Source organism: Canis aureus, chromosome 6 (genome assembly GCF_053574225.1).
Source record: "Canis aureus isolate CA01 chromosome 6, VMU_Caureus_v.1.0, whole genome shotgun sequence".
Classification (NCBI taxonomy): domain Eukaryota; kingdom Metazoa; phylum Chordata; class Mammalia; order Carnivora; family Canidae; genus Canis; species Canis aureus.
This window is the reverse complement of record NC_135616.1, coordinates 11,014,147-11,024,332: the sequence shown is the minus strand read 5'-3', so window position 1 is coordinate 11,024,332 and position 10,186 is coordinate 11,014,147. Positions and strand designations below refer to the sequence as shown.

The window sequence follows — 10,186 nt, the reverse complement described above, 5'->3', positions numbered from 1 at the left end:
CCTAGGAAGGATCGCAAGATAGATAGGTAGATAGGTAGGTAGGACATGGTAAACTAGGGTTATTTAGCTTAATCTAAGAATGCATCAAGCATCTAAATCGTGCTTTTGGAGTCTGTAACTCTTTTGCATTTATGAAATAGATACTGTTTAACCTAACTGCATTTTTTTCTAGTTAAAAGTCTCCTTATGGTTTTAGTTCATGTTCTTACCCTGAAATCATGGTGGATCTTGATGTTATCTGTCCTATAAGCTATCCCTCCCAGGTTTTCTTCCTTCCTTCCTTCCTTCCTTCCTTCCTTCCTTCCTTCCTTCCTTCCTTCCTTCCTTCTTCTTTTTCTTTTTTCTTTAAAGATTTATTTATCTATTTTAGAGAGAGAGAGACAGAAAGAGCCTGAGCCGGGGGTGGGGGGTGGGGGTTGTTCAGAGGGAGAGGGAGAGAATCCCAAGCAGACTACGATGATCCTGAGGCAGGACTCCATCCCAGGATGCTACGATCATGACCAGTGCTGAAACCAAGAGAATGTTTAACTGACAGAGCTACCCAGGTACCCCTCCGTCCCAGGTTTTCAACACAGATTTATTAGATAAGCATGTTTGATAGCTCTTCACCAAATTAAACATTAAAATAAAAAACAAGAATCCCCTGGGGCACCCAGGTGGCTCAGGGATTAAGTGTCTGCCTTCAGCTCTGGTCGTGATCCCGGGGTCGTGGGATAAAGTCCCACATCAGGCTTCCCACAGGGAGCCTACTTCTTCCTCTGCCTATGTCTCTGCTACTCTGTGTCTCTCATGAATAAATTTTTTAAATCTTCAAAAAATAATAATAAAACAAAATCCCCAAGATATGTCATCAGAAATACTTATCTGCAGTTTGACACTAATTAATTAATACTTTCTGGATGCAACTGTTTAATCAGCTGAAATAATACAGAAGGTCATTAGGAGAGCATAATTAATCCTGAAAAAAACCCACTTAAAACCATTTAAAACAACAAAAAACAAACAAACAAACAAAAAAAAACATTTAAAACAGGGAAAAAACCACTAAATATTGAAAATAATGTTTTATTAGAATGAATCTTAAAAAATAAAACCAAACATCTCACAAATTAATTTATTTCACATTTGAGTTAACAAGATTTCAGTTATGATGGTAATAGTGTGTCAGTTCTGAGAACAAAAAAAGAATGGCTCAAGTCCTGTTACTTCATGGGAGAAGGAAGATTTTCTAACAAAACTATGGCAGTGAGTACAATCATCTTCATTTTATTTTTGACATTCAGATTACAATTTTAAAGACTGTCATTCTTGCAAAAATATTAGAAGGCTTGATTCATTGTCCTGAGGTCCTTGCTTTTCCTTTTATATTCAAATACTTCACTTTTGTGGTCCTTTGCCATCTTCTTGGTTTTTTTTCTTCTTCAATTAACAATCTGACTGTGCCATATCCCTTTTTTTGTTTTCTATTTTGGGTTTCATTCAAGCAATTCTCTGAAAGACATCTTGAAATCCTACATCATTTGCAAGATTTAAAATTTCACTTTGCAACTGATTTGAATTCCTTCAAATAAGATAGCTATTTAAATGGGTTCTGGGTCCAGCTCATCCAGGTTGAAATCCTACTTGACTAAGAGCCTCAATTCTCGGGAATGAATGAATGAATGATATTTACCTTATAGAGTTTTAATAAGTATTAAATGAGTACATATGGGTAAAGCAGGTAAAATAGTGCCTGGCACATAGTAAGCATTTAATATTATAGTGCCTTTTTAAATTATTGTATTATACAAGAAAATCAGCAGGCCATCATCAGACAGAGAAGTTGGTGATTTGGGCTGGCACAGATGCTAGTAAAAAGTGATGTTACAAGCTAAATTATGTCCTCTGGAATTCACATGTGGAAGTCCTAACCCCCGGTACCTTAAATAGTGACTATATTTGGAGATAGGGTCTTTATAGAGGGAATGCCTCCTGTAAATTAAAAAGAAGTCATTAGGGTATCCTTATAAAAAGAGGAGATTAGGGGTGTCTGGGTGGCTCATTTGGTTAGGTGTCTGCCTTAGGCTCAGGTCATGATCTTGGGGTCCTGGGATCAGCACCACATTGGGCTCCCTGCTCAGTGGGGAGTCTGCTTTTCTGTCTGCCCCTCCCACCTGCTTGCACTCGCACTCTCTCTCTCTGTTTCAAATAAATAAATAAAATCTTTAAAAAAAAAAAAAAAGGAAAAGAGATTAAGACACAGACAGAGAAAAGACTACCTGACACCTGAAGACACAGGTTGAAGATGGCCATCTACAAGCCAAGGAAATGGTTTGGTTAGTTTGAACACAAACCAACCCTGTTGACACCCTAATCCTGGACTTCCAGCCTACAGAACTGTGAGAAAATTTATTTCTGCCATTCAGTCTGTGGTATTTTGTTATTACAGGCCTAGCAAACTAACACAAGTGAGGAAAGATATTTGAGTGTGACTATCCTACTTCAAAAGTCACTAGTTTAAAAAAAAGTTCTTTTGTAAGTATTTCTGCTACAATCATTTTATTTCCTTGCAGCCTTGTGATTGAGGTCGCGAATGTGGTGAATCCTGGAACACAGAGGACCCTGGAATCAGCAGTCGACATTTCTCTGTACACAAGGATGTCATGAGAGTCTCCTGGCAAATGTCTTGCTAACATAAGTCACTCCTGACTACAGTATTTTCCTGTTCCTCCAGTCAAGCCCTTCAAAATGGAAACAAGGTTGGCTGGCCCGAGCTCAGATTTCAGGGAACTCAAGAGAGTGCCTTGCAGTCACCACTTTCTTTAATAAATACATACAAAGCCCCTTTAATCATTCATTCTGGAGTTTCGCTGAAGCTCGGCATTAAACTTAACCAGTGCACAGATCCATAAGTCACTTTTCCTGTTGCGTTGGAAAATCTGGAACTCATTTGCCCATCTCCGGTCTTTTGCCGTCTCTCTGTTCCCCCAGCCCTCCCGGTCAGATTGCCCTGTGATCACATCTGCAACTTCTTTCAGGACTCTGGGGTGTCATTTATCTAAGCCAACAGCCTTGCTCTCATTTTAAGCAGCTAGATGCTCTCTGCATCTGTCTTGGATTGAAGATCACTCTGCTTAGAACAGAAGACAAAAGCTTTATCATTTGTGCGGTTTCATCATAGACCTTGCACTTTTTTCATTCACACTGATCATCTTTCCTTTTTGTCTTTCCTGGTCCTATCTGTGCAAAAGTTTATTCGCTGTCATGAATATCCTTCATGCTGCAAAATCTCATTAAGTCTGTATCAGCTGGAACCATCCAGTGTTGTAGTGATTCCCCCGCTGACTATAAGATCCATTGATATGCTCTCAAAATTTGTATTATTATAAATACACTCAGGAATTTCAACTATAGTTCTATTTTTTTCCCTATTCCTTTGAGTCTTGAACTAATCTGGAGTCTTTGGCATGCATTACAAACAATGTCTTTAAAAGTAGAAGTATCAGAAGGAATAAATATCATGCACTAAATCATACCATGCTGGGTTCTCCATTAAATGGTGCCACTTGAGGAAAGTATATACTTCTTTCCCTCTATGATTATACTGATAGTATCTAGACCCCATTCAGTGGCTCATGTATCAGATCCCCTAGATACCAGAGAAGCCCTGTAAAACCATCCACACTGGCCCCTTCCAGGACCAAGGCAACGGACTTGTGCTGCTCACTGGAGCCCCTGTTCCTCGTTCCTTGGGGGGCAGAGTCCCGCCACCTGGCACTGATGCTGTGGGCTCCTGCAAGTATGGCTTTCACGGCCTTCAAAGCTGGTCAACACTTACTCTCCTATTTCCACTGATGGACATGGCAATACCTTCCAAAGGGGCCTGTAGAAATAACCCAAGAAACCTCTGTCCTAAATGGAAGAAGTTGTACACACGCTTCAGTAAATTTTCACTTTTGGTGGTGGTGCCTCAAGCCATTGCAGGAAATGGGGAGTGGGATAGGGAGCTAATGGGAGAGAGGCCCCCCAATCCCTGCTTCAATGTGAGTGGATTCATTGCTCTTTTACATGCATTTGGCTTCCTTATAAGATACGTTGCAAGAAAGCCTTCAAGGTGGTTTGCCATTATAAATATCTTTGGAAGCTACTCACATCCACTCCTGACTTAAGGTTCCTAAGTTTAATAAATAAAAATACATGACATTTAATTAAATTCAAATTTCAGATAAATAGCAAAATAATTGTTGTATAAGCATATCCTGCATATTGCACAGGACAGACTCATACTAAGCAATGATCAGTTGCTTATCTGAAATTAAAATTTAACTCAGTGCCCTGTATTTTATCTGTGGTCCTGTCCTACTTGTAATAAACCAACAGCCCTTTCTACTACTCCAGATCCTGCCAAAGTGGCATGTTAAGGATCACCTTGTCTGATTGATCTCTTTTGGTGATTGCCCCTTAAGCCTTCAGTGGTGACTCTTCCCTTTTCAGATCACAGTCTGTTGACCTCTGCCCCTCAGGCCCAGCCTTTGTCATATTCCACTCTCAGCTGAACTCATGAGGACGATGTGGCTCCAGGCCTCACTGACCCAGCTCACTTTGACATTGATAATCAGAATAAATGACTCCCTTTTAGGCTTACCAGTCAGGGCTGACTTTCACCTGTGTTGATCACTGGAAATGTCTATATATCAATACTTCCATTTCTCAGTTGGGAAACAAAACCCCCCAAAAAGTTTCAACCATAAGGAGTCTTGATTGAGATTGGTGATCTACAGCTGGTTGGTGTTAGGGGTTGGAGGGAGCTAGAGGCTAGTAAAATGCTATATGAGTTGCTTCTGGTTGAGGGTATAGAAGAAGAGAATGTGTACCAAAGACATTTGACAGGGTGCTTCTAATAGTTCTCATCTTTTCTCAGCATAGAGTGACAGAAAGAGCAAGAAGAATCAGATTCAAGAGTTTAAGAACTACTTCAGATCTGCTTAATGAAACTCTGAGGCAGGTATGTAACCTCCCTGACCTTTCTCTTCCATGTAACAGGATGCTTGTGCCTATCTTACTGGGGTTTGTGGGAATTAAATAAAATACCACTTAAAGTCGTGTTCCCTTCCATTTCCTTCTCTTCTTTCCTAAATTAAATTATTTTCTCTGCTCTAAACAAAACAAAACAAAATGATTATGGTTTGGATAGTATAAAGTGAGGAGGTAAAAAAAGAAAAGAAACATCTAGAAATACTAACATTACAGAAAATTATGATTTATTTTGAAAATATTCCAATTAGGCAGAAGAATATGCAGAGATTCAGTTTAAAGACAGAAGATACACATTAACTGCTTCTCCTTCTGGAAATACAACTAAAACTATGGCAAAGGAACAAACAAAAGCCTTAAACCCAGAGAACAAAGAGAGTCAAAGAGAAGACAATAGCTGCAAAATCTTGGAAGGCAGAAAGCAGAAGAGTGAACTCACTTAGCCCTCCATAAAAGGAAGCCTGGTTTTCCATGAATAGCACCAGACAATGGAGAAACGGCTGCAATCTGAGAATTGAGAGATAATGAAGACAGGAGGGTCACATCCTCAGCCCTCTTCCCCACACCTTCATCTGGATGAATGCCCTCCCCTACCTTGTCAGAGGACCAAAGTTGCTTCCTGAATGCTGGCTACCAGGCATAAACCTCCCAGGCAGGAAACAATTCAAGGGAAAATACCTAAAAACTTCTGAAGCAGTAATAGTTTTCATTGAAGAACAGGTCCTCATCCTAGGAAAGCCCAAGACTTACTCTAATCTACCTACAGAGAGTTCAAATAGCTTGTTAGTAGTAAATTTTTGTTATCAGACATCTGAGGGGAAATTATTTACATGAAAAATGAGGTTCTGAACATCAGTAGGGGAAAAAGCAATTCAGAGGAAACTCAGACCATACATGCAGATGAAAACTTAAAAAAAAAAGTCATTAATGTCCTCACGGAAATTATCAAATATTTTACTTGTGAAACAAGAACAGGATGTCACCAAAAAATCTCTGGAAAAAACCTAACTCTTAGAAATAAAAACTACCCATTCTCTAAAATGGCATCAACCATAAGATACATCATTATTTTTGTACCATTTTTTATTTTTATTTTTTTAACCTCCTTAGTTTATTAATCCTCTCATGAAAAATCTGCACAGTCACCACAGATAAAGCCCCTGCAGAATCTTTACTCCTTCTGTTGTCCAATCTCCAGCTCACTTTTTGCCAGCACCAACGTTGGCTTTTGCAGTCCCCCTGACTTTCTTCATTCTGTTTTTGTGTTCTTTCTGCTGTTTTCTTGAAGTCTTTTTCTTCTCATACAGGCCATGTTTTGCAAGTCTATGTTCGGGTTCATTTTTCTTTGCGTAATCCAAGGAATCATAAATCATGCCAAAGCCAGTTGTCTTGCCACCAACAAAATGGGTTCTGAATCCAAAACAAATATGACATCTGGTGTGGTCTTGTACATTTTGGGTAGTTTTTCCCGAATTTCTGTCTTAGGTACTGTTGCCTTCCCAGGGTGAAGAACATCAGTGACCCTCTGTTTCCGCTGAAGTAGTCGGTTGGTCATGAAGTTACTGTGTGGTTCATGATGGCAGCCGAGCTTCTAGCAGCTGGGGAGGAAAAGACTGTACTATTTTTTTAAATGCATGCAAAAATTTTTAAATGCATAATTTTTATTTTTACCTACTGAAGAACTTTTAATATGACTTAAAAACAGATGTAAAAAAAAAAGACAGATGTGTTATACATTATCACCATTGTTTGTGTGTATGAAAATATAAGAAAAACGCATTACTTCTTAAACATCTTCACATTCAGAGTCTGAATCTTCTGAAACCACTTCCCAACTCAGAATCACTAACATTTTTTCTCCTTCATTGAGTTTCTTTCTTTGTGTCATTAGAGTATAAATTATGTATCATTCTTTTTTAAAGATTGATTTATTTGAGGGGAGAGGGGGAGGGGCAGAGAGAAACTCCAAGCAGATTCTACACTGAGTGCAGAGCCTGATGTGGGGCTTGACATGAGGCTAGATTTCATGATCCTGAGATCATGACCTGAGCTGAAACCAGGAGTCAGAGACTTAACTGACTGTGCTACCCAGGTACCCCAGATTATGCAGCACTTCTTAGCCAATTGCTCCACTATAATCTTAGGGATTTTTTTCTAACCTACTGATATCCATTTCTCAAAATTTAAATCTGGCACTATTTGGGGCACCTGGGTGATTCAGTTATTGAGCATCTGCCTTTGGCTCAGGTCATGATCCCAAGGTCCTGGGATTGAGTCCCACATCAGGCTCCCTGTTCAGCAGGGAGCCTGCTTCTCCCTCTGCCTGTGTCTCTGCCTCTCTTTTTGTGTCTCTCATGAATAAGTAAATACAATCTTTAAAAAAAATTAAATAAATCTGGTATAATTTTATTTGACTTATATTACAGTTTCATCTTTTCTAATTGAGTTGTGTATCAGTGGATATCATGCACTTCTCTTCAAAGTCAGCAGAAAATTCTGGACCAATTGAGGTTCCACACTTCAATGATGATCTTGCACAAGGTATAAGTTGGTCACACCAGCTTCTTGTCGCTTTGAAAGTTCTTCAGCCTTCAGGAAATGCCAAGGCATTTGGCATTTTTCCTGCCTTCAACTACATTTCTTGGTGGGTGTGGTATCAACAGCACTTATAACTCATATAAAATGACAATTTTATAAAGTCACAGACAATGACAATGATGCTATGGCTACTTCCTGGTCAACAGTAATGGGGCATTTATGAAATACATCCTGATTTCAGAAGCTTTAAAATGTGAAAAAATGTGCATCTTGAAATCAATGAACAACATTTAAAAAAACAACTCTCACTAGAGGAGATGGAAGATTTAAGAAATCTCTCAGAAAATAAAGGTAAAAAAGACATAGAGAAGGAAAAGAAAAGAGAAAAGATAAGAAAATTGGAGACTGAATACAGAAGGTCAACAAATGAATGTAAGAAAATTTGAGAAAAAAATAGAGAACAGACCAAATGGGAGGAGAAAATAATATAGAAATAATTCAAGAATATTTCCTAGAACCAATATACAATGGTTTTCAGATAGAAAGTGCTTACCGATGAAAATTGTAATACTCAAAGGTACACAACCATGAAATGAGGGGAAAAGACAACCTTAAAAACTTCCAAAAGGATAAAACAGATTTCTTATCAAGAATCAGGTATTGGGATCCCTGGGTGGCGCAGCGGTTTGGCGCCTGCCTTTGGCCCAGGGCGCGATCCTGGAGACCCGGGATCGAATCCCACATCAGGCTCCCGGTGCAGGGAGCCTGCTTCTCCCTCTGCCTGTGTCTCTGCCTCTCTCTCTCTCTCTGTGACTATCATAAAAAAAAATAAAAAAAAATAAAAAAAAAGAATCAGGTATTAAAATGACTCTAGACTTCTTAATAACTATAATGTAAGCAAAAAAAATAGTGTAAAATTTCTCAGGAAAATGATATTTAGATTTAGATTTCTATCTCCAGCCAAATTATTAATCAAATATGAGACTAGAATAAGATGTCTCTAGATATACAAAGTCTCAAAAAATTTATCTCCAACTACGCTTGAAGATACTAAAGGAAGATACCAGAGGAAGTATTCCACTAAAATGAGTGAATAAACCTGGAAAGAATTCAGGGAATCCAACAAAAGAGAGCCGTAGAAGGAATCCCCAGGAAAAAGGTGAAAGGAATCCAGGATGACAGTTTTATTTTGAGCCTAGACAGTAACCAGCCTCTCAAGAAGCAGGTCAAAACAGTTGGGAAGAGACAATTCCAAACAGATGAAAACTGATAGAAAATTGGTTATACTGACAGGAGATTCAGGCTGCAGAGAAAAATACAGAAATATATTAGATATGAGTAAGTTGCTTGGAAAACTAATCATAGTATATATAAGACCCAGCTAGTTAGCAGTGACTAGCATTTATAGTCACAATAAAGAAATACCCAAATACCAACATACCCCAAAATTGTGATATATTTGGAGTGTGGGGTTGGGGAGGGGAGGGTGGTCAAGGAATGTGCATATAAGATGGGAACAGTGGAAAACATAATGATAGAAAACAAAATGCTCACCTTCCAATGAGAGAAATCAGTAGATAATGCTTAAAAGTGAAAAATCAAGAAATAGTGGTATAAGCATGTTATTAGAGATGTTAAGATAAGGACCAAAAGTTACGGATAAAAGTTTAAGTGTTTCCTTCTGGAGATTGTTAACCAGGGCAGGGGAGCAAGGGCTGTGCTTGGCACTGTTCCTTTTTTAGAACAAACCTTATAGAATCATTCAATACATTAAAATTCACAATAAAAAGTTAAAACAACAAAATATTTGGAGAGTAGAAATAATAAAAGAGGCATTAGAATGAGTTGATCACCAGAATCTAGGCGTGGGTCCAAGTCTTTTAACCTCTCTGACACTTAGTTTCCAAACCTATAAAATATAAAATATAGTATAGATCCCAACACCCTGGATTGATTGCAAGAGATAAATACAGTAAGATATGTGTAAAAATTTTATAAATCTAAAACTCTATAGAAATGTAAGGACTTGTATTTATTAAGTACACAAGGCAAAATGCAACGTAAGAAAACTAATACCAGTAAATAGCTGGTTCTTTGGCACTTGTTTGCAGCCCTCAGAAAACTTGAACCAAACACTACTGCTGTATAGAGATGTCATGGCTAATCCTTACAAAAAGAAAATGTTGCTACCTTCCACACGGTACATAGGCGGCTCTTGTGAATGTTCATGGAGTTTGAAGTGAAGTTAGTGTTTCAAATTGTAGGATGCTTCCCAAGATGCTCCTGAGCCCTCTTGTCTAGATAACCACACACCAAAAAAGGCCAAGTTTGTAGGGAAGTTAATAGTGTTGTAGAAACATTGTACAAATTTTCCTAGTTTTTTTTAAAGATTTTATTTATTTATGAGAGACACAGAGAGAGAGAGAGAGAGAGAGGCAGAGACACAGGCAGAGGGAGAAGCAGGCTCCAAGCAGGGAGCCCGACTTGGGACTCGATCCCGGGACTCTAGGATCAGGCCCTGGGCTGAAGGCGGCGCTAAACCGCTGAGCCACCCAGGCTGCCCAGTTTCCTGGTTTTGATAATACTCGATGGCTATGTAAGATGTTATCACTGAGGGAAGCTGGATGAAGAGGAC

General features: G+C 38.7%; 1 pseudogene; it reads right to left on the bottom strand.

Annotated features, from left to right (window-relative positions):
- Positions 1–6,101: 6,101 nt before the first annotated feature.
- Positions 6,102–6,572, bottom strand: LOC144315114 (small ribosomal subunit protein eS24 pseudogene; annotated as a pseudogene).
- Between the last annotated feature and the right edge of the window lie 3,614 nt (positions 6,573–10,186).